Genomic DNA, 26,296 nt, shown 5'->3' with positions numbered 1-26,296 from the left:
TAAATACCACTTGTCCATGCGTGATGCACAGAAGATTTGGGTCTGCTGCTGTCATCAGCTCTCTTAACACAAGCTGTAGCGACATTTCATGTTGGAGGACTCCCACTCTGTTTCCAGCACATGGCCGAGGTGGAGCCTGCTACATTGCTTTGAGGTTTTTTGAAGTGTTTGGTATGCTTCACATGTTGTTATGATTTTCAGCCAGCAAAGGAAAACAGTTGGCATGTTGGTCAGATATGCTGTGGTCTGCTAACACGGAGAAGATACAAATGTGTCTGCATACTCAGTCTAGACTTATGCCAAAACCTCTGGAGACACTACGTTTCCCTTCTTTGGTGTACTACACAAGACTGGGGCCATCAGATCTCCAGGAGAGCTTTCAGAGGTAGAAGATGCTTTCCTCACTGCACAGCATACACGCAATTTAGACCACAATGTAAAAAGGAAACAGAGTCAAGTCTAGCCAGTATTTCCACTGCTGTGCAGGTGGGTAAACCTGAGCTTACTGCCACCGCAGTGGTCAGTACAACTGAGCGGAGAAGGAAAGAATTTGTTCCAGGAAACTTGATTAACTTTCCCCTGTGGAGAAATGAGGAAGCAGCAACTGAACCGTGACTCTTCGCTGTATTTTCTGGTAGTAAAGCAGTGACAATGCCACAGCTGAAGTACAGCATTCAGAGTCCAGGAATGTTTTAAAAAATATAATCCAATTTTTCCTTGAGTTTCAGAACAGAAAAAATGGAGGAGGGGAGAAGGAACTAAGAGGAAATGAGTCTTGTTAATGTATTAGTAAAGTTGGACACTTTCAGTGTAAGAAAAATAGTGCCTTATCCTAGATATACTACTAAGTGTGCCAGTAAATGTTGAAAGAACAAGCCCTATCACGAATCTTCCTACCACGCAAGAATACGTTTGGACTTGATTCACCAAAAACTTTACTCAAGGTTTACAGAGTAAATTAGTTATTTTTGTTGGCATTGCACTGCTGTGAAAAATTGTGGTCGTGTGAGGGTGAAGCCAGATGGATGTTCCCCTGCAATACTTGCCTGGTTCTAACAACTTATCCTTCCTTGTTTCACTTCCCACATTGAATTATTTACCATCAAAAAGGGAGGTTATACTGTATTTGGATATGATTAGATTATGATTTACTCAGCCATGGCCTGATTCTACGTTAAGTAAGATTTTCCTGATTACATCATAAGCTACTCAGTGTGTTGTATACATTTCTTTGTCCTGCATGTCAGATATTCTTTATTTCATAGCAAAGAATATATAAGAAAGGATAAGTTTATTCAGTGGTAAGTGAAAACTAAAACTCGATGTGAGATGTTTTTGCATGAATCAGAGCAATTATTTTAACTTGTTTGCCTCTCTTTCTTCAAGAGAGACGCTATATTTCATTTTTTTTCCTATTTAAGAAGTTCTGTTCCTAATTTGAAGAACAATGGCTTATGTTTACATTAGTTTAGTCTGAGTAAGAGAAACAGCTTCTTTAAATTCAACTGCAAACTGTGTTTAAGTATCTATCGTTCATATCAACTGAAAATTGAAAAAATATGAACTGAAAAGAGATTAAAAATACACTAGAGACTTCTTCAATGAAAAGCTGATAAATACATAAGAACTGTAAAGAACATGAACCAAATGTCCAAAGATATGATACTAATCTGATTTTAAATTTATCTGATGAATTCTGGAAAAATGAGAAGCTCAAGCTTAATTCAGTGTTTACATCCTCAGCTTTATTTTCTAGATTCTTTGTAATAGGATGACAATAATGAAACCTAGAAACACATGAACTTCTACATTAGAATGATTGGCTAAAAAAGTAAAATATTGTATATAAACTCAATTACGACAGTTTTTAAAATGTGTTTGAAGTTATATATATATACAACAATACTGCTAGAAAATAATTTTAGGAGTTGAGTGTATTTTTTCCTTTTGCAAGACAAGCATTTGCAAGACAAGTGTTTCCTTTTGCAAGACAAATGTACTGTCTGCCTGCAAAGCTGGGAGTCAATAATCTAAATGAAATAATTTTATAAAATATATCTAATTCTGTTGATTTACAGTGGAATTAGACTTATGTTAGGGCTGAACTTGGCCTTTTAACACCCTACTGTGGTGACTGATCATCTTGTACTTTCAGAATACCAATTATTCTTTTAGTATGTTAGAGAAATTAGGAAGAGTGTATCCATGTCAACATTTGGATCTTATTCTGAAGTATCAGAAATACAAAAGAATTGAAATTATTCTCTTTCTAATAATTTGTGTAGGTCCTTGAATCCTGCAGGCCTTTTTTTATGTATTATGCATCGCTTAGGTACCCCTTTTTCTCCATCATATAATCAACATACATATATTCTTTTATAGTAGTTACAGTGCTAAAATATAGAAGGTGAGTGCTTGGAAACCAGTGTATAATATGGTTCCAAATCCTTCCTCTCAAACAGAAATTAAATAGATCAAATTCATCCCCACTGGTTTCCACAGAGCTACATGAAGAATTAATTTATCATCAGATACCTAAATGGAGTTATTAGTAGGCACTTAAAAATTCGTTTATCCATTTCAAAGTAAATAAACACTCCAGTCAAAATTCATGCTGCATGTAATTTAACTAAAAGTGATTGGAATTTGCTAGGCGTGAATGTGGTCTCCTACTGTCAAAAATGTTCTCTGATTTACTTTGTGGGGTGTATTTAAGTCAATGACCAAAACTTCACATGGAAGTTAATGGGCTAAAACAAGTGATGAAATAAAGGGTTCTATAAGCAGCTCATTTAACTCATAAAAAGCAACAAATTAGTATACGCAGCCTTTGTTTACACAAATTTTGCATTTAATTGAAGTGAAAGCCTTGAACCTTAAAAAGATTAAGAATGTGTGCAGGAAGAAAAGACAAGTATGAAACAAATGAGGTCCACAATTTTTCAAACTTACTGCAACATTTCCACTGATGTGCTTGGTTCTTTAACGGAAGTTTACATAAGGATAGCTTTTCTGGACAGTCTAGTATTTTTCCAACAGCAGTTGCCAGATGCTTATCAAAGTTTCGAGCAGACCATATGTACGGTAATCTTGCCCCGACACAGTTTTTCTGGCAATTAGCTGTTTAGAGACTTCCTGAGACAGAGATCACACCACCTCCATGATGTTGATAGCTACCAATGAAGATGCCCTCCAGGTACCTATATATATGTTTGAACCCACATATATTTGGCCTCCTTAGTGTCCTGTGCCAATGCTTTCCTGACAGAGTCATGTTCTACGTGAAGACAAACTATGGGCTTCACAGCTTTTCAAACCAGCTGCCTGATCATTACATGCCCCCTCAGTTTTGCACTGTGGTTAGAAGTGCAACGTGCTGCTCTTTCTAAAGACAGATCATGGATTCAGGACAATGCTTATAGATACCTTTTGCAAAGCAGGTAATTGCATTGTACCTCAGCTTCTTTCTTAGTAAAATGGTACTGAGTAATATTTACTCACCTTACCGAAACAGTTTAAGATATACTGAGTAGTAAGGAAGGTGGCTAAATACACAGATTTTTATGCTGTATAAGAACATTTTTTAATTAAATGAAGGTTCATTTGTGAAATTCAGTGATGTCCTTGTGGAAGTGGAAGATGGCATAGTATGCATAATAATTAGCACTTGGCATGATAGCACTGTACAAAACATCAGCAATGAACTTGAGCAAGTCTTATCAGGAGAAAATAATTTCAAAACCATCAAACAACATGTATGGAGTTAGCACAATGTTGAAAAGCTTATGTTTCTCATAAATTTTTGAGGTGCAGTGCTTGTAAGCGGAGTTTGTCGGCTAAAAGACTGGTTACTGAGCTCTGGCTAGCCATGGATTGAACATGCAATATGTTGATGAGAGCTCATAAGTGACTTTCGTTTACTAAACTGACACACAGTCTTCAGACTTTGGATACTTCTCTAAAATCCTGTGTAAGATGGATGACTTGCTTTCAGATTCACTTAAGCAAAGATGTTTGGCCATGTTTAATTTGCTAAAGTAATTTCCAGATGAGTAGTTTCCTCCAATTGTCCATTAACATTAAGTGAGATTAAGGGAGCTATTAAATACTGATTCTTTTACTCAGGAGATCTCTATGCCTAGACAGCTTTCCTGCTGATATTTACGAGAACTCTTCTGATATACTTATACCTCATATGCTAAATATTTTAAATTCCTCCAAAGAGACGAAGCAGGTGGCTTTGTACTCATTACAAGGAAATCTCATTTTGCTGTCCAAATTAGCTGTGGAACCAAACAACATAAAATGTATGCCCATCTCCCTGATAAATGTTGACAGAACCCTCTTGCCAAAAATACATCCATTTAAATCCAAAGTATTATAACTAGTTGTGTTCATACAGCTTTTATTTACAATGGGGAATTCTCGATGATCTCTGACAAGCTATCAGACTATGATTAGTGATGGGTGAACTTCGAAAATATAGTTTAGTAAGGCAACTAAAACACTGCTTGTTTATCCAGACTTCTCTAAACCTTTTTAGTCAGAACATCTGATAAGATCTGGCATTCTCCTGAGATGTTCAGTACTTGCAAATTCTGGCTGAGCTGTGCATGGGAAATATTAAAGAGGTTTCGCTAGTATAGGTGAGATAGGTTTGGGTGAAGGAAATTCAGGCTGGTGCCCAATTTATGACACTTGTGTTATATATTACATGTCTAGATCTTTTCAAAGACCACTGGAAAACAAATAAACAATGATAATAATTGGTTTGAACACAAAGAATTAAGAATCCTGATGAAATTATTAAAAAAATTTTGCAGCCTCTAGGCATTTTGGAACACCTCTGCAGACTGATTTTAGCTAATTACCTTGCAATATTTACTTCTACCTGCAATTCACTACATTTCTACAACTATGTGACTAAAAATATATTTCCCTTCTTTTCTTTCTCTGCACCTACCATTACAGTAAACGTGCCTGCTGTTTAAAATGCTTGATTTTTCAGCCCTGTGGTTCTGATACCTTGAGTGAGGGGACTGCAAGGGGGTAGGGCCAGGGATGAAATGGGTAGGAAGGAGGCCGATAAGTACACCTGCACCCTGAGTAGGAGGTGCAGAAGCAGCGCACGCGGGTGGCTGGGTGTGTGTCCCGATATGCCCAGAGGATGCAGCCTGCGGTACGGGAGGTACCCGGAGCAGACCCTGTTTCAAGAGCACTGTGGAGGGGCCAGAAAGTGGAGAGAGGTTCCTGCTTCTGCCCAAAGTGGTGGCAGATGTCTGGTACATGGGAAAAATGGGTCAGACCTGTGCCTGCGTTTACGCCATACCATTAGTGTATGGAAGAGGACATGCTGAACGAGGCAGCTCCTCTCTGCAGAGCTGTCAGTCTGGTGGCTGCTGCTGCTCAGGAGCACGGCTGTGCACAGGGGCTCTTTCCAACTCTGTCCTGACACACAGCTTCTTGGCAGTCCAGAAAAGTCTTCTTTTGCTTGTGGCTTGCCTAAGTAATTTGCTGCTGAGCCTGTCCTTGGAAACTGTGGTGAGAGGCACTGCAGCACCTTCCATGTTCTCTGCCTGGCAGAAGGACCGGACAGGCAGGTAGTGGGGGGTTACTGGGAGTCCTGTTCTGCCCAGCTCCACTGAAGGACTTCTATGTCTGTAGGAGCCCCTTTTTCCTTCATTTTGCTACTTGTCTGAAAAGGGTATGCAGCTTTCCAAGGAGGAAACTCAAAGATGAGATTTCTGCAGGAAACCTGGGAATTTAAAATTGCTAAGAGTAGTTGATTCTGAGCTAATTAAGCACTAATCACTGTCTGATATCAAATGGGAGATATGGTATTGCCTCAGCATTTGCAGAAACATCTCAGCCAGATGACACCACAGCAGGCAAGGACAAACAGGTACACAGCAGCCAACCCGTGCTACAGCAGTGCAATGTGCTATGCAGAAGGACTGCCTAGTGCAGGTGAAATGAGACTATCCGCATGAACTTCAAAATGAACAAACTCATGTAGCAATGGTTTATTTGGTATGAAAGAAGATTAATTACTGCAAGCTGGAGAGGCAGTAGCTGTGAATGAGGATGTAAGGTTTTAGAGGTGGAAAAACCAAATTTGTTTGGATGTAAAACCTACATGGATGCACCATCCATCCTTAAATGAAAACCTACTTGCATACAGTTCTAAAATAAGTGTAATACTAAAATAGCTTTTTCTGTAGATGTTTCAACTGTATTTCTGTACATAACAAAAATTTGAACTATCAACAAATGAAAATGAAAAAACTGCTTGGAGCTTCATTTCTTAACAAAGGTTGCTCCCAAACTTAAAAAATGGACCTCCCCTGCCTTTCTGTGTTGAATTTTTATGAGAGTTAAAGACCTTTTTATCCTTTTCTGTGTATCAGTTGTAAATATTTGAATTGTTTTATTCTATTTCCTGAGTAACTATCAGTTTGGGATATGAACATACTGCAGCAAATCACCAATACTTAGATCCTTCTGCTAATGTTGGTTATATAAACATAAATACCTTTGTCCTCACTTTTTTGATATTTCAGACTCATTTGGATGAATCTCAGAACTGGAAACAAATCTCACTAGTTAGTCCTTTATTTTCTGCTGTAACAAAGTGATTTTTTCTTTCACAGTGGATGTTGGTAAGTGATCCATCAAGTATTAAGTTTATCTTATCATACTCACTTGCATCAGTTATAAATATGTGGTTTAAAAAGTAAATGTAGCTATTCATAAAACCAAAGGGGAAATAGTGTTCCCCTCCCATAAAAATTCCAAGAAATTTCCTGTTTCCGTTCCAAAACTTTTCAAAATATTTCTATGAAAAATGAGAACCAATCACACCAGAGCAGCTACTCTTTGAATAGTCCAGGTGATTCTTAAGGAGACCTATGGCTCAGTTCCTGCTCCTGCCTAGCAGGAGTTAGTCTTTGTGTTGGATCTGCCGCAGTTTGTATAAAGTAGTACCTCTAAAGTTGGCTTTGAACCTGACTCATCTATATATCTCCTAGACAAAAATTTAAGAGTAGATGCAATTAGGTGCACAGAAGGTATCAGAAAATGTTGGAGACCAGGACACTGGCATCTGGGGCATGATTGTTCTCTTTTATGCCACTGCACATGTGTTGACTTCAGGGGAATAAACATGTGCATATATTATATGCATATCAGGGTCTTTGTCTTTAGTTCCAGCTCTCCTAAGACACAGACTATATCAGATAAATTCAGATGAATTATTGCGAACTATTTGAAAATTATGAGTCATGAGCTTTCCTGTTCTTCACACAAAATAATTACTATTCCAAAGGAAAAAGAGAAGTTGAAGACAAGATATCCTGCAGGATTATTTATTTGAAAAGAAAAGGAAGACCATCAGATGTGAAAGGAAAACCCATTTTGTAATAGTCATTAAAGATTTTGAAAGAATTACAATGTCTAAAAAGGAAGGCCAGCTTACTTTTCCATTTTATTCAGATAAACAGATCAAAATATGGATGAAAATTCAGCTCTAGGGAATGCGGTAAGAACAGTGAAACTCTCAGAGCTATACTTTCTTATGCTACAGAGTGGAATGGAGAGCAATAGGCACTCTGAGTTCAGTGTTTGTATGACCTGTTTCAGACACTTTGGAAAAGAATGAAGTGCCTGCTTCTTTCTGTTGACTATAACAGGAGCCTGGAGGAACTAACTGAGATGTAGACATCTGCATTGGTTTTATTTGGTCAGGTAAACCTTCACAATTAGAAATGCTTTAGCTAAGTGTTAGTTGTTCAGGTTAAAAAGTTCTCTCTCATGCTTCAGAGGTGTTAGAAAATACAGCAGAGCCATAATTATTCATCTAAAACCTGCTGACTTTTGTAACATGATGCTCTGATTACAGTGGAATTTGAATTATCTTTAAATGTTGTCTTTTCATGCTCAACTTGAATTCATTAAGATTACTTCTGTGTCTTATGTTTGTTATTGGTGTGTAAGAAGGGAGCTGTGGAAAGATTTGATCTTAAAAAACAGTTCTTCTTCAGATGTGTATTGACCAACTTCTGTTGACTGCTGGAAAGCTACAGGAATTGACATTCCTTTTCTGTTGGCTCAGCCAACAAATGTGTATCCTGAATTACTATGGAAATTAACTAAGAAACTTCAGTGTTGCTGATCATTTTTTTTCTGGAGAAAATAGTGGTTAAAAATTAAATAATTGAACTATTATAGTAATTTTACCAAAAAAAAAAAAAAAAAAAAGAGATCCTGATATTTACCATTCTATGAGATTAACTACTTTCCCATGCAAAATAATGGAACCAGTATTAAGGGAATGAATTTTCAGAGTATCTAAGCTCAATCCTGTGAACACTTATGCACATCAAACTTGATTGTTCTTGCTGACAGAATTATATAATGAGTAGATGAAAGGAATGCAGCAGAGGTCATATGTTTGGAATTCAGCACAGCATATGTTCTTGTGCCTCATGACATGTTACAACGAAAAGTTATTTACAGTATGGCTATAAAAGAAATTGTAGTATATATGAATTAGATACCATTCCTTTAAATAGTCTTTACCCTGCCTCATGGGATTCCCTCTTTTCTATTGTTTGCATTTGTACATTTGCAGAAGTTACTGAGCGTGGTTTCTGGAGTTTAAATGTCATACTTTGATACAGCCCTAATATTATGTTGGGTAGAGAGCAAGGGCACAAAACTAATGTTTTCCTATTGTCTAAGAAGATTTATGAGACTCTCAGGACTCCCAAAGATCCAGTCACTCTACAGATTGAAAGTGCCAATATTGCCAGCTGTTGTGCAAATGCCAAGATCGTGTGGGAAAAGGGATATTTCTGATTCTTCTTCAACTGATCTGTAAGTGCTTCTTTCACACTTGCAAATGGCTAGTTCTTCAGAATTTGAAATTTCTTTTAAAAATGTTCAGTGTGAAAATTTGTTATTTTTCTATCCCATTGGAAAATTTTAAAAAAAATGCTAACTCTGATGGACTTGGCAGTGCTAGGTTAATGGTTGGATTTGGTGATCTTAAAGGTTTTTTCCATCCTAAATGATTCTATGATTCTAAAAATTTGTTAGTGTTGCAAAATGCACTATTTCCTTTTTTTCTTATTTTCTTGTCTTTCATTTCTTTGGATTTCTTTGAAAATTTAATAGAAAAATCAGAGAATTTAAAATGAAACACTATGAACTATTTGGCTAATGCTTATGGAAAACTTTATAGAAATGTCTTCAAGTAAAAATTTTCAATCAATTTACAATTGTATTTCAATAGTATTTTTGAGGTTTGAATTTGTTTCCAGCCTATGAGGTCACATGTTGCTCAGTTGTCCGTAGTTGAACAGAAAAGCACAATCATAACTTTACTGGATCAGACCAAGGTCCACCTAGCCCACCGTCCTTATTAACATATAGCCTATAACAAATGCCTAGGGAGGAATCAGGAACAAAACTGATATATCACTGTAGTGTTTCAAAATATCCTCTCATCCTTCCTTAGTAATTTATGGCTCTGGGACTTCCTTAGCCAGAGGTAATGTCTTTGTATTCAAAATTGTATCTCCAACTTTCATCACAGTGTTAGCATAGATAGAAGTCTATGGAGATCACTAATTATGTAGTGAAAGTTTAAAGAATCAGGAACTTATTTTTCAGTGTTTCCTATGATTGCATCAGGAAATTCACATAATAATGTCTCAAAAATGTTTATTAATTTTTTAAAAGAGGTAGCATTCATTTTCATCTGGGTAAATATTTATATTTCCATGTGTAGTTATCTCCATATAATGAAAAGTCTTTTACTGAGAAGGGAGTGAATATGTGAGCCCTCTATATAATAAGATGTCACTGCTTTCAGATGTATGTCAACTGGCAGTTTGATTTGGCTATTGATCACATCTCTTTTTTGTTTTTAATTATCACATAGATATCTTACTCAGGAATTTTAAAGCTTTGCCACATTTTTTTTTAATCCTGAGGCACAGTAAATACTAAGAAAAAAATTCTCTTATGCCAAAAATCAAAAAAGCAAATGTAGAATTTGATTAAAACCTCTGTAAGTGTCAGGTACAATGTAAGGGCCTTTCCGATTTTTATTAGATACTGGACTCTTTTGTCAGCTGGTATAAATCAGTCAGCTTCAATTTATGTTAATAGAACTAGTCTGACTTGTACCAGTTGCCGAACTGGCTCTTTCAGCTCCAGCATATGAAAGTATCTATGTTAAGTCAATCAAAAAATTTTCTATGACAAATGATGAGGGTATGATAGTAACTAGATGGCAGGGAGTTATGTTATATAGTGTATTTTAAAATTCAAGGTCAAAGGTGCATACCCTGTTCAAATCATGGTGACTGAGTTTTGAACATCCAGACATTTCCTTTAGAATAGGTGATAAAAAGTAGATTTTTTTTTTTGTGTGTGTAAAAAATTAAAATAAGTTGAAACTGTCTGACCATCTATACACTGATTGCCTACCTGAACTGTCACAAGGACGTGATAGCTCACTGTATTTTAAATGAAAACACTGTCACATAAAAATGTCATTCCAATGTTCCTGTCATCACTCCCAGTGAAGAGACCAAGTTCTAAATGGATCACAGAAGCTAAACTGCTCATCTTTGGAACATGTTCTTCCAGGCCAGAGTTAAAATCCATTGATTACATGAATGAAGATAGTCTGAAAGATGTTTATTTAGCTATTTAACTATTTAGCATGAGATTCATCTCAGCTGACTGCGGTCTTCTAACTCTTAGGGTCTTGTCCTGTGCTTTCGGTAATGTGAACAGGCAGCCTTCTTTACAGCCATTTATCAGGCCTGCCTGGGGAGTTATCAGTTTTTATGATGGGTTGAATCTCCCTCTAGTGGATTTTGTGTTTCTTCTTGAGTACAGAAAGAGTCTAGATGAGTGCCCTAGCCTGCCCACCCACTTTTTGTAGAATAGGTGGTTAAAACCTGGACATAGAGAGCAGAAGATGGGGTTTCTAGACAGGACTCATCATGATAGTGGACAGAACACATCTGCTTGCCACGAGGGTGTTGTAACCACACAGCCATCTTGGGTAAGAGCAATCACTGCCCTTTTAGAGACCAGCCACAGCCCACATGCAAAAGTCAGTGGTCAAAGGGCACTTTGAGCTTTATGGGTAGTGTATCCAGCCAGGACAAGGGCAGCATTAGGGTCCAGGTTCAGCTCCCAGATTTGAGAGCACATTCTGTATCAGACTGTGAAAAACAGACCCTTAGGGACAAACAACACAGTCTCTAGTACCGGCGGTCACACGGTTCTATGTTCCTGGCTGGATGCAATATGGAACTAGATCCTCTCTGAGCCCCAACTGGTTCTGATGCCATTACTTACTGCAATGAAGGGGACTGACGTATTTCTATTTCACTGGCATAAAAAAAAGAAAAAAAAAAGAAAAAAAAAGAAAAAAATTGGTAAATCTTTTTTAAAAGATATCTGTAGTCGGAAATAAAAAGATATAGTGATTGCACTGTGTGAAGAGGGAGAGCAGTTCATTAGCAGCAGTTGTCATGAGGAGCATGTGAAAATTTTTTAATGCTGTTTTCTTCTCCTGGGCAAAAGGATCTACTAGCACTTCCCACAACCTCCCCCCTTCTCCATTAGCAGCATTCCAAATGGGTTTAATGTTTATATGGATGGCAACAGTTTATTGCTAGATTCTAAATATGTTACATAAAACATGTGTTCTGATTTTCAGTTGATCATGCTGTACCAGAGGGGAGGAAATGCAATTAAAATAAAAACGACACACTAACTGGTATTTCTGAAGGCAGTTTTTAGAATTTAAATTGTGACCTCAGTGTAGACCATAAATATAAAATTCATATGTGCTCTGCTTCCTGCATATAATTACCTATCACAAGGTTCATAGTTTAAATGAAATTCTTTATGAAGCAAGAAATAGTATAATAGTGTTTTCTGGCTTAGTGCCCTACAGGATACATCAAGCAAAGATACTTTTTCTAATTTTAAAGAGAAATAAAAACATGTGGAACATATGCACTTTTGATGCTGTAATCCTATCAGAATATGTTTGTTTTTATTAAATTTTCCTCATTGAATGCTTCCTTTTCTCAGTGCATTCAGGGGGTGACACTACGTTCCACATGAGTTTAACAGTTATGTGAGCAGTCTGAAGGATCTTTCAGATTCTTTTCTTTCTCCCTGTTTATAAATACTTGAAGCCTGCAGTCTGCCTATCAGTAATACTTCCTCTCATCTTGGCACGAAGCCTGAACAAACAGAATATGGGTAGGTGAATTGTGCATGGGTTGAGGGTGGACGGGGAAAAAGGATTAATCCTGCCAGACTGTAGGCGGGCAACATAATTTCTCCTAATGCAACCTTTGGGCTCATTTAATTGCCCTGTCCCATTGTGCAGTAGGTTCAAACCATGGTATATGCACAGGCATGGATTAATCTCTCCATCCCAAGAGTCACCATCTTTCTGACTGTTCACCTCTGCATGTCTGTGCCTCTGCATCTTTGAAAACCATCTTTGGGGACACTTTACTGCTTTACCCCTAGTGCAGAATCTCAAAGATGTCCATATACCAGCTAATATCACCCTTAGGATTTAAAAGGTATGGGTGAACTCCAGGATTGTCTTCCTCTTTCTTTAGACAAATGGGTTCAGCTGATCAATGTGGTTGATTATTCACATGCAGTACATCAAACACTTCTGTCCTGAAAAGCTCCTCTATATTTTCACACTTCAAGACTTCCCACAAGGCATCAAATTGCCAATGGACATGTGACATAAATGTCCTTGGTGATCTTGGTCACTAAGGAAGCTCATTTGTTGTTATATTATTTTCTCTTGCTAAGTTGGTCCTTGTTTTCAAGCTTCCAAAGCTTCTCTCACTTAGCACAGGAAAGTGTTTTGGTGGCTTCTACGGTCTTCATTCTGAAAGTAGGGAAGTCGAATTTAAAATATTTACAGATTATAAGGGGTTTTTCTTTCAAATAATTTCTGCATTCTGTCACAGCTTGCTGTTTAAATTGTGTTCTCACTGTGTGTATGATCACATTGGAAAAAAAATAATGTTGAAAAAATATTTTCTCTACGTCTTTGTCATGAAATTTGGTCTTTAAAAATCTTTACACGTGCATGAAGAAAACTGCAGCTATGTTTTTGTAAGAATACTGATTTGAATAGATGCATATGACTACATTAAAGACATTAAAGATTCAGTAAAACAATAGTTTGTGATAAGCAACAAAATCCTAAATATATTAAATACTATTTGTGCTCTCATAATGTTTTTGAAGTTCCACACACATCTTTTGCTCAAAAATCCCTTCAGTTACAATAGCACCTTGTTCAATGCCACCTTATTCACAGGTATTCTAAAGCCGTGGTGATCTGTTTTGTGGTGCATGCTCAAGGATGTCTGTGGCTATTATGTGCACGTGACCATGCAAGAAAATGTGGCAGGTAAAGAGAAACGTATGAAACGTGTGTAGAGATGGTAGCCTACAAACATGGCAGTAACAGATGTTCTTGTTGCAGTAATCTGGTCATGGCAGAATGATGACACTAAAAAAAAAGGAAGAAAAATGTTTAGGCAGCACAGAAATGCTAGCAGTTGTACTATCAGTAGAGCAAATAAAGTTTAAGATAGGTTTCAGGCTCTGTTCAGTTGCCTAAATATATTTGTCTAATGCCACTGAAGACCACTGCTGTTATAGCCTATGAAGATCTAGTCAATAAAGCCAAAGAAGTCTGAAGATGTGTTCAGCTCAGTCTAAAGTAGACACCAGTGGAGGTCAGCTGCACAGCTGTCCAGACTGTGGAGGAGATTCACTAGATCTTCCCTGACTATCTTAATTGACAGGCACTTAGAAACCTTCCTTGTATATAGATATCTACAACTGGACACAAACTTCTTGGACTCTTCAGTTTGGAGTTGGTTTGTTGGGTTTTTTTGTTTGTTTTGTTTTGTTTTGTTTTGTTTTGTTTTGTTTTAAATGAATTAGTTCCTTGTGGTTGTGTTCTCCAGCACGTAATAAGGTACAGCCCCTTGGTCAAATTAAAAGCTCTTCTGCCATGGTTTTAACATTTTAATATCTTTCTCCTGTGTGCATTCAGTTTTCTGACTCATCCTATAATTTTTCCCCGAGCAGGGATACTGCTAAGGGATCTCTGTTATCTGAACATTTATTTTAAGAATGTGTGTAGATACATAATATCTTTTAAAATATTACTCCCTGTCAAGGAGGTTGAAACTGAGCAATAGATTTAGGAGTTACTGGTAGAGTAGTTGGGAAGGACAAACAGAGAAATAGTGTGATAACATAAAAATGCAAAATGTATTCTCACTTATTTTTTCAGCCTGATAACTCTTATGCCACTGATATTTAGACATAGAAACAATTTTGTGACTTAAGCTGTCCTTGCCTTTTCTTATGCAGATTTTGGCAGTACTGTATGCATGTAGAGAGAGGATCTCATCTCATAGGTGGTGTTTCCCTATCACACTGTCCTATATTTTGCAATTCTAGAAGGAAAACCTTCTTTTTTTTGATGTTTGTACCTTTCAGATGCTGTGGTTGTTGATAATAGCTGCACAACAGTTTTATTTGTTTGTTTCTTCTAATCTGTCCTTGTAAGAGTTAGCACCTCTGTGGCCATCTGTGTATATTTGTAGATTTTCCTAAATTTCTTCCAGTTTGTCAATAATGTGAACAGTGTATTACCATAATTCAACTAAGATGCATGTGCCATAAGAATGCTACATTAATGTATTGATGCATCCACTTGTAGATCTTGTGTCTTTTAGTAACATCAACGAGATAATGTTTGCTTCTCATTTTCCAGAAGCAGATGCAGGCACCATCTTGTTCTTATATGCCAGCGTAATGCGTTGCAAAGATTGCCAGCCAAAGTTATAGCATCGTGAATAGATAACTACCCCAAATCAGAATATCATCTGGCCAGAACAAAGGCATCAGACCATATACTCCTTACTTTTCATGTTTTTATTTGTAGCTTTTATCCTATTTGAACAGAAGAGTTGTGTTAATCTCCTTCAATGCTGAATGAAATCATGTTGCTTACTACTTATTGAAGAAGTAAATCTTTCTCTTACCTTTGCCCCTCTGCTTGATGGATTGTTTAGAGAAATAAAGCTGTTCTCTTCATTAAAATTGGCTTGCCTGAGTCTCAGCTTATTCTTTTGTATATTAGATATGTGTCTTTTTCTTTTCAAATGCGAGAACTAAAGGAAGGTGCTGCTTCTATTATTCTTCTGCTCTAGGGTCCTTTTAAAGTTTTTATTTGGGTTAAGCACATTTGATATTAATCAGTCCACAGAAGACAGGCCAGGTACTCATCAAGTCAGACTGTTGCCATTAGTTTTCATTTCAGCCCTTTAGATATCTGTATAAACCACTCTAGCAAGAATCAAGCTCAACTATATAGCACTGTATTTTTGCTGCCTGGCTCACATTTTTGTCCTGGATCTTTGCATTATTTTCAAGTGTTTGAGTGATGCAAAGTTGCTTACATTTGGGTAACTTCTGTCCAGAGGGGACATTAATAAAGACAAACATTCTTCATTCAGCGAATGTAATAATGTCTGGAAGTCTCCACGTGTTGTGGAGTGATCCCAGGCTTTCCAGCCATGGAGGTATCAGTTGAAAAAACCCTTATCTCCCCCAGGGAGGAAACCTGGGATCCATTTACGTATTCTTTGTAGTTGATAAAAAGATTACAAATGGCCAGTTAATATTTCAAGATTATTCTAAATTACTGATTAGCATGGTAAATTTCAAAACATTAAAACAAATGAAGACATGCTTTTTAAATATATTTCCTTTAATACTCAGAGCTTCTAGGGCAGTTAGTTATAAAAGGCCAGAGGTCAACCGATTGGTTCCAGTCTGGAAATTTAGACAAGGGAAGTTCTTTAGAGCTCCTGGTTTGGATCAGGAACAATTTGAAAGAGCAACAAGCGTGCTTCCCTACCCTCCCCCCCCCCCCCCCCGGAAATTGATTAATTTCTTGCTTGAAGAAGTGGCAATAATAATACAGGAGGTCCTCACTCCCTACCATGTGGTAATTTGCATCCATAATGTTTTGATTTGTCTCTTCCTATTCCTCAGAAAAGATATAATAGCAGGGTGTCGTACAGAGATTCAGAATCATTAAGACTTCATTAAAAATATACTAAAGCACATTTACTAGTATGTGATGTAATTTCATCATAAATAATGAAAAACTAAATGACAGCTGTCAAAAATATTTCTTATTACATTAATTTTATTTTTTGAATTATGGGTCTATGCTGTCCAATAACTACAGAGGGAATTCTGTGTCATTCTATAACATAGATGTGAAATAAATAGTCCTTGTTAACCCTGATGGTGAATAATGTGGAGGTTCTTCCAGTACTGAGCATTCATATATGAACTATATGCCAAGTTCATACATGAATAACTTTCATTCACATAAGGAATCGAAATTTGTCATGCAACCTGTTGTGGTTTTTCAATTTTGATTTTTTTGCAATTTTGCTAAGCAGTTTAGTGTTTGTTTAGTTCATTAAAATGAGCACTTTAGATGTGAAATGAGATCAAGAAGAAAGACCCTGACCATCCTGCTTAGATGTTCATTCAATAAAGAATTAGCCTATCTTCTCTACAGCAATTGCTGACCCTTTCACCTCCTTTATTCTGTTGCCTCTCCAGCCTTCCAGGACAATATTCCGGCTGACAGGGAAATAACACATCATGTTGCTGAAGCTCCTATTTAATCTCTATCTGTTGACCCTGTTGGCAAGTAATATCATCCGTCTCCACCCTAAATCTAAATTATTTCTAACTAATTGGTCCCTTTATATCTTCTCTTCATCTCACCAGCTTGCTGGCAAGGGTCTGTTTGAATGTATTGATCACCTTTTCTCAGCCATAGGATAGAGGGCATGCCACAGGCACTAACTTACTTAACCCCCAGCAACAAGAGCACTTAACACCATGAGGAGCCAGGTTCTTCCTCCCCTCTCCTCTGCCCCTCCAAACTCAAACTGAAACGCAGTGATACAGCTTCTTTGTCCTGATTCTCTACCTATCTCCTGCACGACTTTCAAAGGAGTTTATTATTATTACAGTGCTTGTTGTCAGAGCCCCTTCTTCTGTCTCTTGAAGTGCCTCCCACGGTCATTGCTGACTCCAGGGCCCCTTCTTGTCAGTTTTTACATTAATGACATTCCCAGTGTACCTGAAATCTGAAATATTTATGTTTGCAGATGACAATGTTCCTCTGTTTGCTGCTAATGTCTCCTTCTCTCCTTTGAAAAGACATATGTGATCAAGTAGCTTAATAATATGCAGTACCTCTTTCCTTTCTGCCCTTCTCTCTTGACAGAAATGTGGTTATACTCTTTTCCTGCTCACAAATTAGTTACCCTTTCATGCTGAACAAACTTTACAGTTCTAGAAAAGTAGCTTATCTGCTTCCTTAATAAGATACAAATGTTTTGTGTCTACAGAGGTGATCTCTTCAGGTCAGGGCTGAGGACTGTTGGCTCAGCAGTACAGGAGGAGACCTGTGCTGCTTTGGCTCTCTGGCATGTTTGGCTTTTCAGAATGGCTATATATATAAGTGTGCATGCAAACATATGCAAATCTGTACATGTACCTATGTATACACACAGATGTCTTCCTCTCTCCCCCTAGACTGCACTGGAGCATCCAGCCCTTTCCAAGGGTATTGCATTCATTTGGGGAGGGGGGTGGGGGGAGAAGACAAAGCTTCTTGTCAAATATTATGACTACTTCAAAGGAATGGAGTCCTAATCTATTTAAAATATGAAGTACATTTGGATAAGCCATGTAAATTAATGTTAACTTGGGGAATACTATGAGTAGACAGCTAAAAGGGGTGGAGATTGTTGAGGAAAATGAGTTAGAGCGGGAAAAGAAAATCAGGACTCTTTTAGCTAGCAAGAAAGAAGGGAACTTTAAGCACTAGAATATGTATTTTTCCTGTGAAAATAAAAAGATGACCAGCCAAACTGGTGGACAAAACTGTATCTGTTAAAAATGAAAGGGACTACAGGCTAGCTCAGGGGAATGGTAACTCATCTCTAAGTCCCTAGATGAAATGCAACCTGGTCAGTAAAAGCCAGGCACCCTTCCCAGCAGTGACTGGAGTATTGAACAGAGACCTGAATGGAAGTTAACACGGTGCTAGTATTTCCAAAGTTCATTTGATGGCTGCTTCTGGGTAGCTGCAAAGGGACATGCACAATAGTCATAAGGTAAATAGAGTCAAAAGGACAAAACCAAGAAATGCATCTGTGATGCTGAGAGAAGGTACCTTTTGCTGGTGTGAAAATGAAATATCCCTGAAGACCAACCATGAAATGGGCAAGAGAGGTATCACAACACTTTCTACTCTGTCATTCCCCAACTCCTGTACTTTTTGGAGAGGTGAGAATAAACACAGTGAAATGTTAGCCCTGTCTGCATGCTAGGTTTTTATTTTATGTGATGTTTCTGTAAAATGTCTCAAGACTGTACATAAAAGGTGTTTGGCAATGCAGGCTGGAAAGAGCTCATCAAGCAACATGGAAGGTCTACGTGGAAGAGTGCAGTGCTGTGCACAGATACCCAAGTTATCTTAAATACCAGCAGCTGTCTCACCACATGAGTGCAGCAGACTCTCAGTGAATGCACCTTTCTCCCCTCCTTAGCCTGGACAGAGCACTCTGCTGATGGGAAGACTGCTCCCACTACTCTGCATAAGTGCTCAGAGTCAAAGCTGAGGATGCAATATTAACTCCAGACTCAGAATTACAGTCCCCAAGCTGACAAGAAATGAAACATTACTGGAGCAATGGAGAGGGGGGGGATGACTCATCCTTAGAAGCAGGCTGAAAAATGCAGTTCACGTTGCCAGTCCTTCTGCCTGTAGAGAATGGCTTCACCTGCAAAGGCATCTGTGCTCTTCCTACAGAGCCTTTTCTTGAATGAACTCCTCCTGTGTCTTTGAGGTCCTCTTGCCCATGCGAGTTGCTATGTACAGGAAATCACTAACCAGGCAGAGAAAAACACAGGCTCAAGTGCCCAGGCTAGGCAAGTAACTTCTTTATGCATCTTCTTTATGGTGGCAAATTGTTTTAGTAAGATAGACCACATGCAGAAACATACTTAGTCTACAATATCCCAGGTGACACATGCACCTCAGACTTATACAGGTGTTTGCCGTTCTTTTTAGCTCTTACATGCTTTTGGATTCAAATAACCACAAAATAAAACTACAATACAATACAAAATAAAATAAAATAAAATACCACACAATTCCACCTGTAACTCACTAGATTGGGCTGCATCCAGTTCATCACAGATCTGACCATAAAGGTCAATGAATGCATTTGTGATGTTAAGGCAGGATTCTTGAACTCATCTTAACTTAGATGGGGGAGCCAAACTGCTGCAGTTTAATCAATTCTTTTTGGGGAGACTTGTTGCTGATGGGAATTAGCTCTTCATCCACCCACAGCTTTTGTCTTGGGGAAGTTGGTGCATCCCTAAACAGTCAGAGAGTGACCTAACAACTAAGTGGTGTGAAAGGTAAGGATCAGGCTGCTCTCTGAAAGTAGTTTGATCCTTGCCCCATTTTTACTCAGCAGGATCAGTGTACCCAAAGTAATTTTAATTTTTCATCCTCATTTGACTAAATTATAGAAATCTTGCTGGATATGAAAGATAACAGGCATTAGACTTCCATCAGGATGAAAGAATTGCCATGTCCACCCATGTCTCAGAGGGATTGCTCATATCTAAATATAGAATGAGTCTAATTCAACTGTGAACATGTGCTATTTTGATGTTTGTAAGGCAGTTTCCCAAGTGTGCTGGTTTTGGCTGGGATAGAGTTAATTTTCTTTATAGTAACTCGTATCGGGCTATGTTTTGGATTTGTGCTGAAAACAGTGTTGATAACACACTGAAGTTTTAGTTGTTGCTAAGTAATGTTTGCACTAGTCAAGGACTTTTCAGCTTCCCATGCTCTGCCAGGTGCATGGGAAGTTGGGAGGGGGCACAGCCAGGACAGTTGATCCAAACTGGCCAAAGGGCTATTCCATACCATATGACATCATGCTCCGTATATAAAGCTGGGGAAGAAGAAGGAAGGGAGGGACATTCTGAGTGATGGTGCTTGTCTTCCCAGGTAACCGTTACGCATGATGAAGCCCTGCTTTCCTGGAGGTGGCTGAACACCTGCCTGCCCATGGGAAGTAGTGAATAAATATCTTGTTTTGCTTTGCTTGCATGCACAGCTTTTGCCTTACCTATTAAACTGTCTTTATCTCAACCCACGAGTTTTCTCACTTTTACTCTTCTGATTCTCTCCTCCATCCCACTGGGGGGGAGTGAGTGAGTGGCTGTGTGGGGCTTAGTTGCCAGCTGGGGCTAAACCACAACACCAAGCGTGATGACATCTTTGCAAATGTCATGATTTGGGATTGTTATAATCTGTAAAGAGGATGAAAGAATTAAGGAAGAAAGAATAGAGAAAAATATTCAATCATTCCCAGACTTTTGAAATACTTACAATCAAAAATATAGAAAAAAAAGTGCATTTCAACAACGGATTCCAAATATTGGCTGAAAAACAAAAGCTTACCTAAAAATGGTTCATTTTTAAATATAATGTGTACTGGAAGACCCTATCCTTGCATACAGCCTTTGGAATTATATCATTCTGTACTGTACCCATCAAAAATCTCACCCTATATCCAATTTATCATAACCCTGTATTGGAAAAGCTGACTTGGGCCAGTTTTGTGTAAGAGCACATAAGGAGCACTTACTCAGTAGAAGTCTAGCTAGACATAGGTCTAATGAATTACATCCCAGAAGCTCCTGTTTCCACTGAAACTCAGAGGGCCTACAGAGGGATAGCTCAGAGGTACATATATACACTACCATGTAAAGTTAGATGAAATTAATTAGATGCTCCATGTACAACTTCACGCTACTAATTCATCTGTATTTCTGCAAAAGAGGCAGATACGTTGAAGTGGTAGGCAGAGTTTGGGGTAACATGTAAAACCTATACACTACCCATTTGCATGTATGAAAATTTCCAGCATAGTTTAAGTCACATTATAGTTTTGAACTTACTTTGTACTATTGGCATCTTGTCCAAAAACCATTACTATAATTTTCAACGGTCTCTGAAATACCAGCTAGAGATTATATAGTTCTTCCCCTCTTTTCTTCCTCTCTTTTCCTAACCTGTTGAAAAGTATTATTTTCAACTGTTAAGCAGTGATTGAATTTGAGAAAACACTCTAGTGGTGGATGTAGAGTATACGGCTTTTTAATCACTTCAGGACATGCAATATTACTGTGCATCCTCTGTGGAAGAAACTATTGAATAATTGCTAGGCTACCTGCTGCACCTTATCATAATTGTAATTCTTTTTTCCTAAATGTTTGCTTTGAACTAGTTTCAGCCTCTGCTACTTAGAAGGTTTTTAATCTTGGTTCTCACCCATACATATTTACCTGAGGCTGTCAAAGAGGAAGCACATTGGTTTATTAGCTGCTCTGCTAACCCAATCAGGCTGATAAATGTAGTCTTCAAAGAGTAGCAATAAATCAGAAAGCATTTTGGATAAGATATGACTTTGTCCTGTTCAATCAGGTATGTTTGAAATCATCACATTTGAATATATGCACTGTTGCTGATACAAGAAGCAATGTTTAAAATGAAGGTCAGTGAAACTTTCAAAGAGCTGACAGGCAACAGGAGATGACAGCAGCATAAGCTTAGGTCCAATATTGCTGGGGTTACACTATGGGATAATAAATTGAAAGATAATTTCCCCAAGGAAGATGGAGCAAGAGAAAGCACGACCATAAAGTATCCTATACTGGGAGTCCTGAAATAAAGAAATGGGAAATCTTGGAAATTCCTTTTTCTGATGAATCTGAGAGAAACGCCTCAAAAGACACAGAGAGTTCTGCTTTGATCACTGCTTAAATTCATGCTGCACAGCTTAGTGGCAAAGAGGCATGTGTAACGTGTATGTCCTGATTGGATAGGCGTTTTCTGTATGGGAGAAAAGCACTCTAGAAATGGTGGTGAATTGGACAGCATTGCATTCCTAGAATGCTAAAAGTCCATCCCAGCTCAAGCGTTACCTTACTTGCTCAAATAAATGCAACACTAGAGTAATGGCTATGGTTCTCAGTTTCACTCCCCAGTATAGAATTTGTCTATATCCACATAAAGTCTGGACCTATTGTCTCTTCTACATTATATTCACAATAAATCTACCTAATCTTTTGCTCACCTTGCTCTCTCTTTATGTCTGCTGCTTTAGAATAACTACCTCTGAACTGGAGATGCTGTGCTGAAGTTAATATAGTGCACCCAACCAGGAATGCTATGTTGAGCATGAACAACATCCAGGGCTTTTGGGTGGTCTCCAGTGAGCCTGGAGCATGAAAGCAAACAGAAGTCTATCCTGTTGTTGCTGACTTTGTACAATAAAATAATAAGAAAAAGAGAATTGAGATAAAGAAAAAGGAGCAATTTGGAAGAGGAATGTAAAAGATGCTTGGAGAACCTTACTGTACCCAGCATAGATAGCTGGCTGGTGACTGTAATGGATTCAGCTACTGTTTGAACCTCTGGGCTGGAACGAACAAATCTGAGGAAAACAGTGGACCGTTTTTGAGTAAATACAGTATTCAATTTAAATCTGTAGACCTAGAAGCATTTAAGATTGCAGGATGTGTGAATTTTTTAAAAAATAATACTTGTTTCTACTTTGTAAGACATGATTCTGATAGGCTGGAACACAGTATGAGTTTGTATTTTCCCTATTACTTTCCCACAGAACAATTTCATATGCAGCTCCAATTGCAAAATGCACAGTCAGATTCTTCTGAAGAGTGAGATTTCAGGAAGCTTGTATTCAACAACTTCAAGCAGTGTTAGTCTAACGTAAAACATACTGTTTCCAAGATAAAAAACCTGGAGACGTGGCCACGAGAAGATGAAGACCATAGTGGCATCTGATTAGCTTAGCAAAAGAGAGTCCTATGGCAAGAGCCAGGCAATAAATGTACCAAATATTGCAGTCTAGTCTAACATGGGTTAATGCTTGTCTCTTTATAATCTTGCAAAGCACATTTAGAGATGTACCCTTGTGTTGTTTTAAATTATTTCCTCATTGTTTCTCTGTGAGAAATGCACACCCATAAATTGTTTATGAAAGCTCATCTCTGACACTATTTATTCACTTTCCTTGAGATATCTGATTTGCCAAAAATGAAACCTTCCTTTATGGTATATGAGACGCTTCCTGACAAAATCCCCATTTAAGGGCTAGAGACGGGGTGTCTCTTGGGGACTGGTAATGAGATACAGAGCGGAGTTCTGCAAAAGTTCAAAACAAAAATATAAGCCATGTGAATCACGCCTGGTTTCATGCCTTGCTGGAAAGAAACATTTCATGTTTCTGTGCAGAAATCAGACACAGCTTGTCATGTGGTCTGGTTTGGATATGAAATCAGACGAAACCTTGGGGTTTAGCAACATTTCCCTTTCAGAATGTAATTGTACAAAACTCAGAATGTAACTGAAGAGATATCCTATCAATGTATAAGGAGTATACATTGAGTTGCTGCAGAGCAGAGCAATGTATAACGAGGTGTATAAGCTGTTCTAATACAATTTGCAGCATGTCTCAGGTGTAAGTACTAACCCAGGGCACTTTCACAGCAGTAGGTGGAGCAGCATCTCAGGGCCTTGTGCAAAAGTTGTGCACTATCTAAAACAAATTTCAGCTCTGGGTGACTTGCACACTCTGAATGGGGCACAGGGGATGCTGTGGAGGAGCTGAATCTGAGGGGCATCATCTGAGGACCCATTAGTACTGTGCTGGTTTTGGCTGGGATAGAGTTAATTTTCTTCATAGTAGCTTGTATGGTGCCATGTTTCAGATTTGTGAACAAAGCAGTGTTGATAGCACAGAGATGTTTCATCTATTGCTGAGCAGTGCTTGCACATTGTCAGTGTCTTTTCTGCTTCTCACACTGCCCTGCCAGCAAGTAGGCTGGGGGTGCACAAAAAACTGGGAGGGACCACAGCTGGGACAGATGACCCCAGCTGACCAAAGGCATACTCCATACCATATGATGTCATGCGCAGCATATTAAGCTGGGGGAAGAAGGAGAAAGGGAGGATGTTCGAAGCAATGTTGTTTGTCTTCCCAAGTGTACATCAGGTGTGATGAAGCCCTACTTCTGGACATGGCTAAACATCTGCCTGCCAATGGAAAGCAGTGAATGAAATCCTTGTGTTTCTTTACTTGCATGCACAGCTTTTGCTTTACCTATTAAAGTCTTTATCTCATCCCACAAGTTTTTGCACTTTTACTCTTCCAATTTTCTCCCCCATCCCACCGGGGTGGGGGGAGGAGTGAGCAAGCAGCTGGGTGGTGCTCAGCTGCTTACCGGGGTTAAACCACAAGTACATAAGGGCTGTAGGCTTCAGGATGTAGGGGAGAGTGGGGTGCTCTGGAGCAGTCCTATAGTCCTTCTGTAGGATTTTAAACACTAGTCCTATCTTCTCTGCATTTCCTAGTCTAGTACTTTGGGATTTGCTGTGCTTTGAGGCTCAGACCTTGGCTTACATCCAGCCCAGATATACCAATACAGAATGCTGGAAGTGACCGTGGACCCTTAAACTGAAATGATTTCACAACCCTGTTCCACAGAGTAATCAGCATCACTGCATGGGTTGGTTTTGGCAGGTTTGATGGGCACTTTCACCAGAAGTGACTCAGATGCTCATCTTGTGTATCTGAAAGGCCCTGGGAAACATGGGCCTTTTTTCTTTCTTTCTTTGTTAGGAAAGACATTAATAGATGTTCCCCAAGTTTTGCTTCACAGCTACTCCTCTTCAATGTTATATAGGATACATAATACTTTTTCCTGTGGCTTCCTGTAATAAGATATCAGAAATGGAAGTCAAATTTGCTTTCTCAGTTTCATGTCCTCACTTTAGAAGATCCTACTTACAACCAAATAACTCCAGATCACCCCCTTTTCATCAACCTCGTTACAGATTTAATTCAATTTCAATAGAAAAGAAAAAGAGAGATTTTTGGTTTTAGGGAAAAGCAAAGAAATTGAGAATTCAGGTCTTGGATGGAAGCAACAAAACAGAAAACAACATAAAAAAAAAAATTACATCTGCTTCCAAGAGAGACCCAGACAATGCAACATACCTGGACTCACGACTAGAAAAAACAAACCTCACAGTTGGCTTACAGTCAGACACCTGCTCTGAAACCCATGACTTAATGGATCATAGTTCATTAACCCACTCAAACTATTTTTTAATTATTGTCACATTTCATTATTCAAAGACTTGGCCACTTCCCAAGAAAAAGTATCATCCTCCAAAAATGTTCTTGAATTCTATTGAGAGGAAAAGAAAAGAAAAGAGGGACTTGGGGTAAAACCAAATTATGTTATAGTATTGACAGTAAAATCCCCAAACCTGAACATGTCTACATCAATTATGAGATTCATCCTGAATGTGTAGTTCAGTGGGGAATGCTATTTGTGACCAGAGAAAACCAAAAATCTCTTGACAGTTTTTCATCTCATGTTGTTCTTCAAGTATCTTAAGATAATTGAGAGAATTTTTGGTAACCAAAACAAACAGTCCAGACTTTTTCTTGCCTTTTTCTAGGAAATGATGTACCTCCTATAGTCACCCACATCTCTTGTATTTTTGGTGCAAAGTATGATGGATCTAACTGTTAGTTTTAGAACACAATTGCTCAAGAATTCCCTCCTTTCTTTTCCTGGTGGAACAGACCCGTTAAATTCCATACAAACTCTAAGATGTAAATACAATGTCTACAGAGAGAAAAAATCCTAGATCAGCAGAGACATATCACTGTCTTTCAGTGTTTAAAATGAAACAACAGAGAAATCTAAAACCTATCCTAAGGTAGTTTCCCTTAGATTTCGCTCTAGAGACATCAAAATTCAGAATGATCACCTATTTCTAGGCTTTTAAGTTCCATTTATTGGGCACCTTAACTACCACAAAGTACTTTGACTTGGGGAAGTAAGAATCTCGCTGTCTGTAGGCTCCATCACCTATCAAAACTGTGTAGAAGTCTGAAACTTTGGCCAAGTCTCTGGAGTGGTCTGATGTGTTTGTTGTAGTCCAAGCACCCTGAAGCTGTACTGCCAGCACTGAACC

This window comes from Ciconia boyciana, chromosome 1 (assembly GCF_034638445.1).
Source record: "Ciconia boyciana chromosome 1, ASM3463844v1, whole genome shotgun sequence".
Lineage (NCBI taxonomy): Eukaryota > Metazoa > Chordata > Aves > Ciconiiformes > Ciconiidae > Ciconia > Ciconia boyciana.
This window is presented reverse-complemented; position numbering follows the sequence as displayed.